Source organism: Paroedura picta, chromosome 4 (genome assembly GCF_049243985.1).
Source record: "Paroedura picta isolate Pp20150507F chromosome 4, Ppicta_v3.0, whole genome shotgun sequence".
In the NCBI taxonomy this organism is placed as follows: Eukaryota; Metazoa; Chordata; class Lepidosauria; order Squamata; family Gekkonidae; genus Paroedura; species Paroedura picta.
Window position 1 is genome coordinate 18965733 of NC_135372.1, and position 19482 is coordinate 18985214.

Genomic DNA, 19482 nt, shown 5'->3' on the forward strand with positions numbered 1-19482 from the left:
TAATACATCCGAAAAAGCAATATAACGCCCACCTGGAACAATATATAAAGCTAAACGAACCGTTCACTGGGCACTTATCCGTACGAAAATCCCTATTGATTTACCTGTTTTTACAAGGAAATAAAATGTGAAAAAATATTTCTACATCCCATGGCCTTTCCCAACCATTTAAATTTTTCTCTTACAGGTCTAATACTTCCGAAAAACCAATACAACGCCCACCCGGAACAATATATAAAGCTAAACGAACCGTTCACAGGGTACTTACACGTACGAAAATCCCTATTGATTTACCTGTTTTTACAAGGAAATAAAATGTGAAAAAATATTTCTACATCCCATGGCCTTTCCCAACCATTTAAATTTTTCTCTTACAGGTCTAATACATCCGAAAAAGCAATACAACGCCCACCTGGAACAATATATAAAGCTAAACGAACCGTTCACTGGGTACTTACATGTACGAAAATCCCTATTGATGGGGAGACGACCTCAAGATGGCGCCATAAGGAAAGCTGGACTTCAGTTCAGCTCTTAAGCCATGCCGAGGGTTAGGTGCTTATGCACCTGGCTGACCTGAACAGATACGCAAATCTGTTCACCGGTCGCCCCAGGAACCGGGAACGGTGACCTGTGGGTCCTACAGATCCGTAGGGAGAAGCAAGACCTCCTTGGATTAATAGCGGCTTGAGCTCAAGGTCAAGATGGCGTCTTTGTCGCAAACAACGTTACAAGCTTGAAACGACCAGCCGACCTCACATTCTTCCCAGACCATCATTTACCAGATTGATAGGAGCAGAAGCTGACAGAAGCTGAACCTACAACAGTAAGAATTGAAAGCTTTCTGGCTTTTCTCTCTCTCCTCTCACAAGCTCTTCCCTCCCTCTCCCTCAACCAATTTACAAGCGAATTCCTTCTTTCCCCGAGTGAGAGACTCCCAGCTAATTACACCCATTAACCAAACAAAGAGAGTGCTTTGAAGATTTATGGGTGAACGTTCAGTGGGAGAATTTGACTTGATACGGAGATCGACAAACTGATAATTTGGGATCGCTCGTGCTCCCGCGAGACCTCACGAGACTTTCTGTTTATAGTTTGTGACTGCCTAGAACTATGGAAGAATTATCTAAGGCACAGCTTTTCCATTTGTTATGCAAAGGAAACTCAGAGATACTGAAAGCAGTCAATAAGCTGGAAAAGGAAATTCGTGGGACTAAGGGGGAGTTTTTGGATGGAGCCCAAGATCCGGAGAGACCAGCTGATGACGCAGCTCAGCCAACAGTAAATCAAGTGAAACTTCAGGAGGGAGAGAGTGCCAGAGATGTAAAAACCCAAAGGATCTTTAAAGAACCTGGGAAAACAGATTCATGGAAGGAAAGTACCAAAAACCTGGAAGTCTATTCAGAGCAGGAAATGACTTGGATCAGCAAAATAAAAAGAGGCTATTCAAAAGCGACAGCAACTAGGAAGCTATCAGGAGATATTTCGGTGCGACCAGAGGAAGAGATCCAGATTGACAAAGGATTCAGAGCCCCCTTAAAGGCGACTACAAGCAAGAATCAAGCAAGAGATTTCTCTGGCCCTGACAGAAGGACAATCAGAAACACTCTACTATGGAAAAAAATACAATTTCATTTTCTGCGACCACCTGAAAGATGAGCTGAACAATGGAGTATTCTCCTGGCTTCTTGTGAGAAAAAAAAAAAAAAAAGCAATAGTAATCTTTAGGACAGGTCTAATATATGAAGGGAACTGACTTTATATCACTTAAGACAGTAATAGAATATATCCTTATAATAAATTATACCTTCCTATGTATCAACTACTACTTTGTTAAGAAAGATGGTAATAACTCCTAGATCAGGATTAATATGCGATGGGAATTGAATATGTATGTTAATAAGTATGCCAAAAGAGGATGACAAACCATATTTTATAGGCATTAACAAGACAACAGTAGTAATTCTTGGGTTAGGGCCAACTTATGAAGGAGATTGACCTAATATCATTTAAGATAATAACAGAATGTATTCTTATAACAGATCTCATATGTATTAACAATCACTTGGCTAAGAAATATGGTAAAAACTTCTAGACTAGGAATAATATGTGATGAGAACTAAATATCTATGTTAAAAGAGATGGCAAACCATATCAACTGGTCGTTTTCTCCTTACAACTTCTCTGTAAATGCTTTATATAATAATAAACAATAAAATTATTTAAAAAAAAAAAAAAAAAGAAAATCCCTATTGATTTACCTGATTTTACAAGGAAATAAAATGTGAAAAAAATATTTCTACATCCCATGGCCTTTCCCAACCATTTTAATTTTTCTCTTACAGGTCTAACACTTCCGAAAAACCAATACAACGCCCACCCGGAACAATATATAAAGCTAAACGAACCGTTCACTGGGTACTTATCCGTACCAAAATCCCTATTGATTTACCTGTTTTTACAAGGAAATAAAATGTGAAAAAATATTTCTACATCCCATGGCCTTTCCCAACCATTTAAATTTTTCTCTTACAGGTCTAATACTTCCGAAAAACCAATACAACGCCCACCCGGAACAATATATAAAGCTAAACGAACCGTTCACTGGGTACTTACACGTACGAAAATCCCTATTGATTTACCTGAATTTACAAGGAAATAAAATGTGAAAAAAATATTTCTACATCCCATGGCCTTTCCCAACCATTTAAATTTTTCTCTTACAGGTCTAACACTTCCGAAAAACCAATACAACGCCCACCCGGAACAATATATAAAGCTAAACGAACCGTAAACTGGGTACTTATCCGTACGAAAATCCCTATTGATTTACCTGTTTTTACAAGGAAATAAAATGTGAAAAAATATTTCTACATCCCATGGCCTTTCCCAACCATTTAAATTTTTCTCTTACAGGCCTAACACTTCCGAAAAACCAATACAACGCCCACCCGGAACAATATATAAAGCTAAACGAACCGTTCACTGGGTACTTATCCGTACCAAAATCCCTATTGATTTACCTGTTTTTACAAGGAAATAAAATGTGAAAAAATATTTCTACATCCCATGGCCTTTCCCAACCATTTAAATTTTTCTCTTACAGGTCTAACACTTCCGAAAAACCAATACAACGCCCACCCGGAACAATATATAAAGCTAAACGAACCGTTCACTGGGTACTTACACGTACGAAAATCCCTATTGATTTACCTGAATTTACAAGGAAATAAAATGTGAAAAAAATATTTCTACATCCCATGGCCTTTCCCAACCATTTAAATTTTTCTCTTACAGGTCTAACACTTCCGAAAAACCAATACAACGCCCACCCGGAACAATATATAAAGCTAAACGAACCGTAAACTGGGTACTTATCCGTACGAAAATCCCTATTGATTTACCTGTTTTTACAAGGAAATAAAATGTGAAAAAATATTTCTACATCCCATGGCCTTTCCCAACCATTTAAATTTTTCTCTTACAGGCCTAACACTTCCGAAAAACCAATACAACGCCCACCCGGAACAATATATAAAGCTAAACGAACCGTTCACTGGGTACTTACACGTACGAAAATCCCTATTGATTTACCTGTTTTTACAAGGAAATAAAATGTGAAAAAATATTTCTACATCCCATGGCCTTTCCCAACCATTTAAATTTTTCTCTTACAGTTCTAACACTTCCGAAAAACCAATACAACGACCACCCGGAACAATATCTAAAGCTAAACGAACCGTTCACTGGGTACTTATCCGTACCAAAATCCCTATTGATTTACCTGTTTTTACAAGGAAATAAAATGTGAAAAAATATTTCTACATCCCATGGCCTTTCCCAACCATTTAAATTTTTCTCTTACAGGTCTAATACTTCCGAAAAACCAATACAACGCCCACCCGGAACAATATATAAAGCTAAACGAACCGTTCACTGGGTACTTACACGTACGAAAATCCCTATTGATTTACCTGATTTTACAAGGAAATAAAATGTGAAAAAAATATTTCTACATCCCATGGCCTTTCCCAACCATTTAAATTTTTCTCTTACAGGTCTAACACTTCCGAAAAACCAATACAACGCCCACCCGGAACAATATATAAAGCTAAACGAACCGTTCACTGGGTACTTATCCGTACCAAAATCCCTATTGATTTACCTGTTTTTACAAGGAAATAAAATGTGAAAAAATATTTCTACATCCCATGGCCTTTCCCAACCATTTAAATTTTTCTCTTACAGGTCTAATACTTCCGAAAAACCAATACAACGCCCACCCGGAACAATATATAAAGCTAAACGAACCGTTCACTGGGTACTTACACGTACGAAAATCCCTATTGATTTACCTGAATTTACAAGGAAATAAAATGTGAAAAAAATATTTCTACATCCCATGGCCTTTCCCAACCATTTAAATTTTTCTCTTACAGGTCTAACACTTCCGAAAAACCAATACAACGCCCACCCGGAACAATATATAAAGCTAAACGAACCGTTCACTGGGTACTTATCCGTACGAAAATCCCTATTGATTTACCTGTTTTTACAAGGAAATAAAATGTGAAAAAATATTTCTACATCCCATGGCCTTTCCCAACCATTTAAATTTTTCTCTTACAGGCCTAACACTTCCGAAAAACCAATACAACGCCCACCCGGAACAATATATAAAGCTAAACGAACCGTTCACTGGGTACTTACACGTACGAAAATCCCTATTGATTTACCTGTTTTTACAAGGAAATAAAATGTGAAAAAAATACTTCTACATCCAATGGCTTTTCCCAACCATTTAAATTTTTCTCTTACAGGTCTAACACTTTCGAGAAACCAATACAACGCCCACCCGGAACAATATCTAAAGCAAAACGAACCGTTCACTTGGTACTTATCCGTAAGAAAATCCCTATTGATTTATCTGTTTTTACAAGGAAGTAAAATGTGAAAAACATATTTCTACATCCCATGGCATTTCCCAACCATTTAAATTTTTCTCTTACAGGTCTAACACTTCCGAAAAACCAATACAACGCCCACCCGGAACAATATATAAAGCTAAACGAACCGTTCACTGGGCACTTATCCGTACGAAAATCCCTATTGTTTTACCTGTTTTTACAAGGAAATAAAATGTGAAAAAAATATTTCTACATCCCATGTCCTTTCCCAACCATTTAAATTTGTCTCTTACAGGTCTAACACTTCCGAAAAACCAATACAACGCCCTCCCAGAACAATATATAAAGCTAAACGAACCGTTCACTGGGTACTTACACGTACCAAAATCCCTATTGATTTACCTGATTTTACAAGGAAATAAAATGTGAAAAAAATATTTCTACATCCCATGGCCTTTCCAAACCATTTAAATTTTTCTCTTACAGGTCTAACACTTCCGAAAAACCAATACAACGCCCTCCCGGAACAATATATAAAGCAAACCAACAGTTCACTGGGTACTTACACGTACGAAAATCCCTATTGATTTACCTGATTTTACAAGGAAATAAAATGTGAAAAAAATAGTTCTACATCCCATGGCCTTTCCCAACCATTTAAATTTTTCTCTTACAGGTCTAACACTTCCGAAAAACCAATACAACGCCCACCCGGAACAATATATAAAGCTAAACGAACCGTTCACTGGGTACTTATCCGTACGAAAATCCCTATTGATTTACCTGTTTTTACAAGGAAATAAAATGTGAAAAAAATATTTCTACATCCCATGGCCTTTCCCAACCATTTAAATTTGTCTCTTACAGGTCTAACACTTCCGAAAAACCAATACAACGCCCACCTGGAACAATATATAAAGCTAAACGAACCGTTCACTGGGCACTTATCCGTACGAAAATCCCTATTGATTTACCTGTTTTAACAAGGAAATAAAATGTGAAAAAAATATTTCTACATCCCATGGCCTTTCCCAACCATTTAAATTTTTCTCTTACAGGTCTAACACTTCCGAAAAACCAATACAACGCCCTCACGGAACAATATATAAAGCAAACCAACAGTTCACTGGGTACTTACACGTACGAAAATCCCTATTGATTTACCTGTTTTTACAAGGAAATAAAATGTGAAAAAAATATTTCTACATCCCATGGCCTTTCCCAACCATTTAAATTTTTCTCTTACAGGTCTAACACTTCTGAAAAACCAATACAACGCCCACCCGGAACAATATATAAAGCTAAACGAACCTTTCACTGGGCACTTAACCGTACGAAAATCCCTATTGTTTTACCTGTTTTTAAAAGGAAATAAAATGTGAAAAAAATATTTCTACATCCCATGGCCTTTCCCAACCATTTAAATTTTTCTCTTACAGGTCTAACACTTCCGAAAAACCAATACAACGCCCACCCGGAACAATATATAAAGCTAAACGAACCGTTCACTGGGTACTTACACGTACGAAAATCCCTATTGATTTACCTGTTTTTACAAGGAAATAAAATGTGAAAAAAATATTTCTACATCCCATGGCCTTTCCCAACCATTTAAATTTTTCTCTTACAGGTCTAACATTTCCGAAAAACCAATACAACGCCCACCTGGAACAATATATAAAGCTAAACGAACCGTTCACTGGGCACTTATCCTTACGAAAATCCCTATTGATTTACCTGTTTTTACAAGGAAATAAAATGTGAAAAAAATATTTCTACATCCCATGGCCTTTCCCAACCATTTATATTTTTCTCTTACAGGTCTAACACTTCCGAAAAACCAATACAACGCCCACCTGGAACAATATATAAAGCTAAACGAACCGTTCACTGGGCACTTATCCTTACGAAGATCCCTATAGTTTTACCTGTTTTTATAAGGAAATAAAATGTGAAAAAAATATTTCTACATCCCATGGCCTTTCCCAACCATTTAAATTTTTCTCTTACAGGTCTAACATTTCCGAAAAACCAATACAACGCCCACCCGGAACAATATATAAAGCTAAACGAACCTTTCACTGGGCACTTAACCGTACGAAAATCCCTATTGTTTTACCTGTTTTTAAAAGGAAATAAAATGTGAAAAAAATATTTCTACATCCCATGGCCTTTCCCAACCATTTAAATTTTTCTCTTACAGGTCTAACACTTCCGAAAAACCAATACAACGCCCACCCGGAACAATATATAAAGCTAAACGAACCGTTCACTGGGTACTTACACGTACGAAAATCCCTATTGATTTACCTGTTTTTACAAGGAAATAAAATGTGAAAAAAATATTTCTACATCCCATGGCCTTTCCCAACCATTTACATTTTTCTCTTACAGGTCTAACACTTCCGAAAAACCAATACAACGCCCACCCGGAACAATATATAAAGCTAAACGAACCGTTCACTGGGCACTTAACCGTACGAAAATCCCTATTGTTTTACCTGTTTTTAAAAGGAAATAAAATGTGAAAAAAATATTTCTACATCCCATGGCCTTTCCCAACCATTTAAATTTTTCTCTTACAGGTCTAACACGTCCGAAAAACCAATACAAGGCCCACCCGGAACAATATATAAAGCTAAATGAACCGTTCACTGGGTACTTATCCGTACGAAAATCCCTATTGATTTACCTGTTTTTACAAGGAAATAAAATGTGAAAAAAATATTTCTACATCCCATGGCTTTTCCCAACCATTTAAATTTTTCTCTTACAGGTCTAACACTTCCGAAAAACCAATACAACGCCCACCCGGAACAATATATAAAGCTAAACGAACCGTTCACTGGGCACTTATCCGTACGAAAATCCCTATTGATTTACCTGTTTTTACAAGGAAATAAAATGTGAAAAAAATATTTCTACATCCCATGGCCTTTCCCAACCATTTAAATTTTTCTCTTACAGGTCTAACACTTCCGAAAAACCAATACAACGCCCACCCGGAACAATATATAAAGCTAAACGAACCGTTCACTGGGCACTTATCCTTACGAAAATCCCTATTAATTTACCTGTTTTTACAAGGAAATAAAATGTGAAAAAAATATTTCTACATCCCATGGCCTTTCCCAACCATTTAAATTTTTCTCTTACAGGTCTAACACTTCCGAAAAACCAATACAACGCCCACCCGGAACAATATATAAAGCTAAACGAACCGTTCACTGGGTACTTACACGTACGAAAATCCCTATTGATTTACCTGTTTTTACAAGGAAATAAAATGTGAAAAAATATTTCTACATCCCATTGCCTTTCCCAACCATTTAAACTTTTCTCTTAGAGGTCTAATACTTCTGAAAAACCAATACAACGCCCACCCGGAACAATATATAAAGCTAAACGAACCGTTCACTGGGTACTTACACATACGAAAATCCCTATTGATTTACCTGATTTTACAAGGAAATAAAATGTGAAAAAAATATTTCTACATCCCTTGGCCTTTCCCAACCATTTAAATTTTTCTCTTACAGGTCTAACACTTCCGAAAAACCAATACAACGCCCACCTGGAACAATATATAACGCTAAACGAACCGTTCACTGGGCACATATCATTACAAAAATCCCTATTGATTTACCTGTTTTTACAAGGAAATAAAATGTGAAAAAAATATTTCTACATTCCATGGCCTTTCCCAACCATTTAAATGTTTCTCTTACAGGTCTAACACTTCTGAAAAACCAATACAACGACAACCCGGAACAATATCTAAAGCTAAATGAACCGTTCACTGGGTACTTATCCGTAAGAAAATCCCTATTGATTTACCTGTTTTTACAAGGAAATAAAATGTGAAAAAATATTTCTACATCCCATGGCCTTTCCCAACCATTTAAATTTTTCTCTTACAGGTCTAATACATCCGAAAAAGCAACACAACGCCCACCCGGAACAATATATAAAGCTAAACGAACCGTTCACTGGGTACTTACACGTACAAAAATCCCTATTGATTTACCTTATTTTACAAGGAAATAAAATATGAAAAAAATATTTCTACATCCCATGGCCTTTCCCAACCATTTAAATTTTTCTCTTACATTTCTAACACTTCCAAAAAACCAATACAACGCCACCCGGAACAATATATAAAGCTAAACGAACCGTTCACTGGGCACTTATCCGTACGAAAATCCCTATTGATTTACCTGATTTTACAAGAAAATAAAATGTGAAAAAAATATTTCTACATCCCATGGCCTTTCCCAACCCTTGAAATTTTTCTCTTACAGGTCTAACACTTCCAAAAAACCAATACAACGCCCACCCCGAACAATATATAAAGCTAAACGAACCGTTCACTGGGTACTTACACGTACGAAAATCACTATTGATTTACCTGTTTTTACAAGGAAATAAAATGTGAAAAAATATTTCTACATCCCATGGCCTTTCCCAACCATTTAAATTTTTCTCTTACAGGTCTAATACATCCGAAAAAGCAATACAACGCCCACCCGGAACAATATATAAAGCTAAACGAACCGTTCACTGGGTACTTACACGTACGAAAATCCCTATTGATTTACCTTATTTTACAAGGAAATAAAATATGAAAAAAATATTTCTACATCCCATGGCCTTTCCCAACCATTTAAATTTTTCTCTTACATTTCTAACACTTCCAAAAAACCAATACAACGCCCACCCGGAACAATATATAAAGCTAAACGAACCGTTCACTGGGCACTTATCCGTACGAAAATCCCTATTGATTTACCTGATTTTACAAGAAAATAAAATGTGAAAAAAATATTTCTACATCCCATGGCCTTTCCCAACCCTTTAAATTTTTCTCTTACAGGTCTAACACTTCCGAAAAACCAATACAACGCCCACCCGGAACAATATATAAAGATAAACGAACCGTTCACTGGGCACTTATCCGTACGAAAATCCCTATTGATTTACCTGATTTTACAAGGAAATAAAATGTGAAAAAAATATTTCTACATCCCATGGCCTTTCCCAACCATTTAAATTTTTCTCTTACAGGTCTAACACTTCTGAAAAACCAATACAACGACCACCCGGAACAATATCTAAAGCTAAATGAACCGTTCACTGGGTACTTATCCGTAAGAAAATCCCTATTGATTTACCTGTTTTTACAAGTAAATAAAATGTGAAAAAATATTTCTACATCCCATGGCCTTTCCCAACCATTTAAATTTTTCTCTTACAGGTCTAATACATCCGAAAAAGCAATACAACGCCCACCCGGAACAATATATAAAGCTAAACGAACCGTTCACTGGGTACTTACACGTACGAAAATCCCTATTGATTTACCTTATTTTACAAGGAAATAAAATATGAAAAAAATATTTCTACATCCCATGGCCTTTCCCAACCATTTAAATTTTTCTCTTACATTTCTAACACTTCCAAAAAACCAATACAACGCCCACCCGGAACAATATATAAAGCTAAACGAACCGTTCACTGGGCACTTATCCGTACGAAAATCCCTATTGATTTACCTGATTTTACAAGAAAATAAAATGTGAAAAAAAATTTCTACATCCCATGGCCTTTCCCAACCCTTTAAATTTTTCTCTTACAGGTCTAACACTTCCAAAAAACCAATACAACGCCCACCCGGAACAATATATAAAGCTAAACGAACCGTTCACTGGGCACTTATCCGTACGAAAATCCCTATTGATTTACCTGATTTTACAAGGAAATAAAATGTGAAAAAAATATTTCTACATCCCATGGCCTTTCCCAACCATTTAAATTTTTCTCTTACAGGTCTAACACTTCTGAAAAACCAATACAACGACCACCCGGAACAATATCTAAAGCTAAATGAACCGTTCACTGGGTACTTATCCGTAAGAAAATCCCTATTGATTTACCTGTTTTTACAAGTAAATTAAATGTGAAAAAATATTTCTACATCCCATGGCCTTTCCCAACCATTTAAATTTTTCTCTTACAGGTCTAATACATCCGAAAAAGCAATACAACGCCCACCCGGAACAATATATAAAGCTAAACGAACCGTTCACTGGGCACTTATCCTTACGAAAATCCCTATAGTTTTACCTGTTTTTATAAGGAAATAAAATGTGAAAAATATATTTCTACATCCCATGGCCTTTCCCAACCATTTACATTTTTCTCTTACAGGTCTAACATTTCCGAAAAACCAATACAACGCCCTCCCGGAACAATATATAAAGCAAACCAACAGTTCACTGGGTACTTACACGTACGAAAATCCCTATTGTTTTACCTGTTTTTAAAAGGAAATAAAATGTGAAAAAAATATTTCTACATCCCATGGCCTTTCCCAACCATTTAAATTTTTCTCTTACAGGTCTAACACGTCCGAAAAACCAATACAAGGCCCACCCGGAACAATATATAAAGCTAAACGAACCGTTCACTGGGTACTTATCCGTAAGAAAATCCCTATTGATTTACCTGTTTTTACAAGGAAATAAAATGTGAAAAAATATTTCTACATCCCATGGCCTTTCCCAACCATTTAAATTTTTCTCTTACAGGTCTAATACATCCGAAAAAGCAACACAACGCCCACCCGGAACAATATATAAAGCTAAACGAACCGTTCACTGGGTACTTACACGTACAAAAATCCCTATTGATTTACCTTATTTTACAAGGAAATAAAATGTGAAAAAAATATTTCTACATCCCATGGCCTTTCCCAACCATTTAAATTTTTCTCTTACATTTCTAACACTTCCAAAAAACCAATACAACGCCACCCGGAACAATATATAAAGCTAAACGAACCGTTCACTGGGCACTTATCCGTACGAAAATCCCTATTGATTTACCTGATTTTACAAGAAAATAAAATGTGAAAAAAATATTTCTACATCCCATGGCCTTTCCCAACCCTTTAAATTTTTCTCTTACAGGTCTAACACTTCCGAAAAACCAATACAACGCCCACCCGGAACAATATATAAATCTAAACGAACCGTTCACTGGGCACTTATCCGTACGAAAATCCCTATTGATTTACCTGTTTTTACAAGGAAATAAAATGTGAAAAAAATATTTCTACATCCCATGGCCTTTCCCAACCATTTAAATTTTTCTCTTACAGGTCTAACACTTCCGAAAAACCAATACAACGCCTACCCGGAACAATATATAAAGCTAAACGAACCGTTCACTGGGTACTTACACGTACGAAAATCCCTATTGATTTACCTGTTTTTACAAGGAAATAAAATGTGAAAAAATATTTCTACATCCCATTGCCTTTCCCAACCATTTAAATTTTTCTCTTAGAAGTCTAATACTTCCGAAAAACCAATACAATGCCCACCCGGAACAATATATAAAGCTAAACGAACCGTTCACTGGGTACTTACACATACGAAAATCCCTATTGATATACCTGATTTTACAAGGAAATAAAATGTGAAAAAAATATTTCTACATCCCATGGCCTTTCCCAACCATTTAAATTTTTCTCTTACAGGTCTAACACTTCCGAAAAACCAATACAACGCCCACCTGGAACAATATATAACGCTAAACGAACCGTTCACTAGGCACATATCATCCCATGGCCTTTCCCAACCATTTAAATTTTTCTCTTACAGGTCTAACACTTCCGAAAAACCAATACAACGCCCACCTGGAACAATATATAAAGCTAAACGAACCGTTCACTGGGTACTTATCCTTACGAAAATCCCTATTAATTTACCTGTTTTTACAAGGAAATAAAATGTGAAAAAAATATTTCTACATCCCATGGCCTTTCCCAACCATTTAAATTTTTCTCTTACACGTCTACCACTTCCGAAAAACCAATACAACGCCCACCCGGAACAATATATAAAGCTAAACGAACCGTTCACTGGGTACTTACACGTACGAAAATCCCTATTGATTTACCTCTTTTTACAAGGAAATAAAATGTGAAAAAATATTTCTACATCCCATGGCCTTTCCCAACCATTTAAATTTTTCTCTTACAGGTCTAATACATCCGAAAAAGCAATACAACGCCCACCCGGAACAATATATAAAGCTAAACGAACCGTTCACTGGGTACTTACACGTACGAAAATCCCTATTAATTTACCTTATTTTACAAGGAAATAAAATATGAAAAAAATATTTCTACATCCCATGGCCTTTCCCAACCATTTAAATTTTTCTCTTATAGGTCTAACACTTCCGAAAAACCAATACAACGACCACCCGGAACAATATATAAAGCTAAACGAACCGTTCACTGGGCACTTATCCGTACGAAAATCCCTATTGATTTACCTGATTTTACAAGAAAATAAAATGTGAAAAAAATATTTCTACATCCCATGGCCTTTCCCAACCCTTTAAATTTTTCTCTTATAGGTCTAACACTTCCAAAAAACCAATACAACGCCCACCCGGAACAATATATAAAGATAAACGAACCGTTCACTGGGCACTTATCCGTACGAAAATCCCTATTGATTTACCTGATTTTACAAGGAAATAAAATGTGAAAAAAATATTTCTACATCCCATGGCCTTTCCCAACCATTTAAATTTTTCTCTTACAGGTCTAACACTTCCGAAAAACCAATACAACGACCACCCGGAACAATATCTAAAGCTAAATGAACCGTTCACTGGGTACTTATCCGTAAGAAAATCCCTATTGATTTACCTGTTTTTACAAGTAAATAAAATGTGAAAAAATATTTCTACATCCCATGGCCTTTCCCAACCATTTAAATTTTTCTCTTACAGGTCTAATACATCCGAAAAAGCAATACAACGCCCACCCGGAACAATATATAAAGCTAAACGAACCGTTCACTGGGTACTTACACGTACGAAAATCCCTATTGATTTACCTTATTTTACAAGGAAATAAAATATGAAAAAAATATTTCTACATCCCATGGCCTTTCCCAACCATTTAAATTTTTCTCTTACATTTCTAACACTTCCAAAAAACCAATACAACGCTCACCCGGAACAATATATAAAGCTAAACGAACCGTTCACTGGGCACTTATCCGTACGAAAATCCCTATTGATTTACCTGATTTTACAAGAAAATAAAATGTGAAAAAAAATTTCTACATCCCATGGCCTTTCCCAACCCTTTAAATTTTTCTCTTACAGGTCTAACACTTCCAAAAAACCAATACAACGCCCACCCGGAACAATATATAAAGCTAAACGAACCGTTCACTGGGTACTTACACGTACGAAAATCCCTATTGATTTACCTGATTTTACAAGGAAATAAAATGTGAAAAAAATATTTCTACATCCCTTGGCCTTTCCCAACCATTTAAATTTTTCTCTTACAGGTCTAACACTTCCGAAAAACCAATACAACGCCCACCCGGAACAATATATAAAGCTAAACGAACCGTTCACTGGGCACTTATCCGTATGAAAATCCCTATTGATTTACCTGATTTTACAAGGAAATAAAATGTGAAAAAAATATTTCTACATCCCATGGCCTTTCCCAACCATTTAAATTTTTCTCTTACAGGTCTAACACTTCTGAAAAACCAATACAACGACCACCCGGAACAATATCTAAAGCTAAATGAACCGTTCACTGGGTACTTATCCGTAAGAAAATCCCTATTGATTTACCTGTTTTTACAAGTAAATTAAATGTGAAAAAATATTTCTACATCCCATGGCCTTTCCCAACCATTTAAATTTTTCTCTTACAGGTCTAATACATCCGAAAAAGCAATACAACGCCCACCCGGAACAATATATAAAGCTAAACGAACCGTACACTGGGTACTTACACGTACGAAAATCCCTATTGATTTACCTTATTTTACAAGGAAATAAAATATGAAAAAAATATTTCTACATCCCATGGCCTTTCCCAACCATTTAAATTTTTCTCTTACATTTCTAACACTTCCAAAAAACCAATACAACGCCCACCCGGAACAATATATAAAGCTAAACGAACCGTTCACTGGGCACTTATCCGTACGAAAATCCGTATTGATTTACCTGATTTTACAAGAAAATAAAATGTGAAAAAAATATTTCTACATCCCATGGCCTTTCCCAACCCTTTAAATTTTTCTCTTACAGGTCTAACACTCCCAAAAAACCAATACAACGCCCACCCGGAACAATATATAAAGATAAACGAACCGTTCACTGGGCACTTATCCGTACGAAAATCCCTATTGATTTACCTGATTTTACAAGGAAATAAAATGTGAAAAAATATTTCTACATCCCATGGCCTTTCCCAACCATTTAAATTTTTCTCTTACAGGTCTAATACTTCCGAAAATCCAATACAACGCCCACCCGGAACAATATATAAAGCTAAACGAACCGTTCACTGGGTACTTACACGTACGAAAATCCCTATTGATTTACCTGATTTTACAAGGAAATAAAATGTGAAAAAAATATTTCTACATCCCTTGGCCTTTCCCAACCATTTAAATTTTTCTCTTACAGGTCTAACACTTCCGAAAAACCAATACAACGCCCACCCGGAACAATATATAAAGCTAAACGAACCGTTCACTGGGCACTTATCCGTACGAAAATCCCTATTGATTTACCTGATTTTACAAGGAAATAAAATGTGAAAAAAATATTTCTACATCCCATGGCCTTTCCCAAACATTTAAATTTTTCTCTTACAGGTCTAACACTTCTGAAAAACCAATACAACGACCACCCGGAACAATATCTAAAGCTAAATGAACCGTTCACTGGGTACTTATCCGTAAGAAAATCCCTATTGATTTACCTGTTTTTACAAGTAAATAAAATGTGAAAAAATATTTCTACATCCCATGGCCTTTCCCAACCATTTAAATTTTTCTCTTACAGGTCTAATACATCCGAAAAAGCAATACAACGCCCACCCGGAACAATATATAAAGCTAAACGAACCGTTCACTGGGTACTTACACGTACGAAAATCCCTATTGATTTACCTTATTTTACAAGGAAATAAAATATGAAAAAAATATTTCTACATCCCATGGCCTTTCCCAACCATTTAAATTTTTCTCTTACAGGTCTAATACATCCGAAAAAGCAATACAACGCCCACCCGGAACAATATATAAAGCTAAACGAACCGTTCACTGGGTACTTACACGTACGAAAATCCCTATTGATTTACCTTATTTTACAAGGAAGTAAAATATGAAAAAAATATTTCTACATCCCATGGCCTTTCCCAACCATTTAAATTTTTCTCTTACATTTCTAACACTTCCAAAAAACCAATACAACGCCCACCCGGAACAATATATAAAGCTAAACGAACCGTTCACTGGGCACTTATCCGTACGAAAATCCCTATTGATTTACCTGATTTTACAAGAAAATAAAATGTGAAAAAAAATTTCTACATCCCATGGCCTTTCCCAACCCTTTAAATTTTTCTCTTACAGGTCTAACACTTCCAAAAAACCAATACAACGCCCACCCGGAACAATATATAAAGCTAAACGAACCGTTCACTGGGCACTTATCCGTACGAAAATCCCTATTGATTTACCTGTTTTTACAAGGAAATAAAATGTGAAAAAAATATTTCTACATCCCATGGCCTTTCCCAACCATTTAAATTTTTCTCTTACAGGTCTAACACTTCCGAAAAACCAATACAACGCCTACCCGGAACAATATAAAAAGCTAAACGAACCGTTCACTGGGCACTTATCCGTACGAAAATCCCTATTGTTTTACCTGTTTTTACAAGGAAATAAAATGTGAAAAAAATGTTTCTACATCCCATGGCCTTTCCCAACCATTTAAATTTTTCTCTTACAGGTCTAACGCTTCCGAAAAACCAATACAACGCCCACCTGGAACAATATATAAAGGTAAACGAACCATTCACTTGGCACTTATCCATACGAAAATCCCTAATTAATTTACCTGTTTTTACAAGGAAATAAAATGTGAAAAAAATATTTCTACATCCCTTGGCCTTTCCCAACCATTTAAATTTTTCTCTTACAGGTCTAACACTTCCGAAAAACCAATACAACGCCCACCCGGAACAATATATAAAGCTAAACGAACCGTTAACTGGGTACTTACACGTACGAAAATCCCTATTGATTTACCTGTTTTTACAAGGAAATAAAATATGAAAAAATATTTATACATCCCATGGCCTTTCCCAACCATTTAAATTTTTCTCTTACAGGTCTAATACTTCCGAAAAACCAATACAACGCCCACCCGGAACAATATATAAAGCTAAACGAACCGTTCACTGGGTACTTACACGTACGAAAATCCCTATTGATTTACCTGATTTTACAAGGAAATAAAATGTGAAAAAAATATTTCTACATCCTTTGGCCTTTCCCAACCATTTAAATTTTTCTCTTACAGGTCTAACACTTCCGAAAAACCAATACAACGCCCACCCGGAAGAATATATAAAGCTAAACGAACCGTTCACTGGGCACTTATCCGTACGAAAATCCCTATTGATTTACCTGATTTTACAAGGAAATAAAATGTGAAAAAAATATTTCTACATCCCATGGCCTTTCCCAACCATTTAAATTTTTCTCTTATAGGTCTAACACTTCCGAAAAACCAATACAACGACCACCCGGAACAATATCTAAAGCTAAATGAACCGTTCACTGGGTACTTATCCGTAAGAAAATCCCTATTGATTTACCTGTTTTTACAAGTAAATAAAATGTGAAAAAATATTTCTACATCCCATGGCCTTTCCCAACCATTTAAATTTTTCTCTTACAGGTCTAATACATCCGAAAAAGCAATACAACGCCCACCCGGAACAATATATAAAGCTAAACGAACCGTTCACTGGGTACTTACACGTACGAAAATCCCTATTGATTTACCTTATTTTACAAGGAAATAAAATATGAAAAAAATATTTCTACATCCCATGGCCTTTCCCAACCATTTAAATTTTTCTCTTACATTTCTAACACTTCCAAAAAACAAATACAACGCCCACCCGGAACAATATATAAAGCTAAACGAACCGTTCACTGGGCACTTATCCGTACGAAAATCCCTATTGATTTACCTGATTTTACAAGAAAATAAAATGTGAAAAAAAATTTCTACATCCCATGGCCTTTCCCAACCCTTTAAATTTTTCTCTTACAGGTCTAACCCTTCCGAAAAACCAATACAACGCCCACCCGGAACAATATATAAAGGTAAACGAACCGTTCACTGGGCACTTATCCGTACGAAAATCCCTATTGATTTACCTGTTTTTACAAGGAAATAAAATGTGAAAAAAATATTTCTACATCCCATGGCCTTTCCGAACAATTTAAATTTTTCTCTTACAGGTCTAACACTTCCGAAAAAACAATACAACGCCCACCCGGAACAATATATAAAGCTAAACGAACCGTTCACTGGGTACTTATCCGTACAAAAATCCCTATTGATTTACCTGTTTTTACAAGGAAATAAAATGTGAAAAAAATATTTCTACATCCCATGGCCTTTCCGAACAATTTAATTTTTTCTCTTACAGGTCTAACACTTCCGAAAAACCAATACAACGCCCACCCGGAACAATATATAAAGCTAAACGAACCGTTCACTGGGTACTTACACGTACGAAAATCCCTATTGATTTACCTGTTTTTACAAGGAAATAAAATGTGAAAAAAATATTTCTACATCCCATGGCCTTTCCGAACAATTTAAATTTTTCTCTTACAGGTCTAACACTTCCGAAAAAACAATACAACAACCACCCGGAACAATATATAAAGCTAAACGAACCGTTCACTGGGTACTTATCCGTACAAAAATCCCTATTGATTTACCTGTTTTTACAAGGAAATAAAATGTGAAAAAAATATTTCTACATCCCATGGCCTTTCCGAACAATTTAATTTTTTCTCTTACAGGTCTAACACTTCCGAAAAACCAATACAACGCCCACCCGGAACAATATATAAAGCTAAACGAACCGTTCACTGGGTACTTACACGTACAAAAATCCCTATTGATTTACCTGTTTTTACAAGGAAATAAAATGTGAAAAAAATATTTCTACATCCCATGGCCTTTCCCAACCATTTAAATTTTTCTCTTACAGGTCTAACACTTCCGAAAAACCAATACAACGACCACCCGGAACAATATCTAAAGCTAAACGAACCGTTCACTGGGTACTTATCCGTTAGAAAATCCCTATTGATTTACCTGTTTTTACAAGGAAATAAAATGTGGAAAAATATTTCTACATCCCATGGCCTTTCCCAACCATTTAAATTTTTCTCTTACAGGTCTAATACTTCCGAAAAACCAATACAACGCCCACCCGGAACAATATATAAAGCTAAACGAACCGTTCATAGGGTACTTACACGTACGAAAATCCCTATTGATTTACCTGATTTTACAAGGAAATAAAATGTGAAAAAAATATTTCTACATCCCTTGGCCTTTCCCAACCATTTAAATTTTTCTCTTACAGATTGACCTAATATCATTTAAGATAATAACAGAATGTATTCTTATA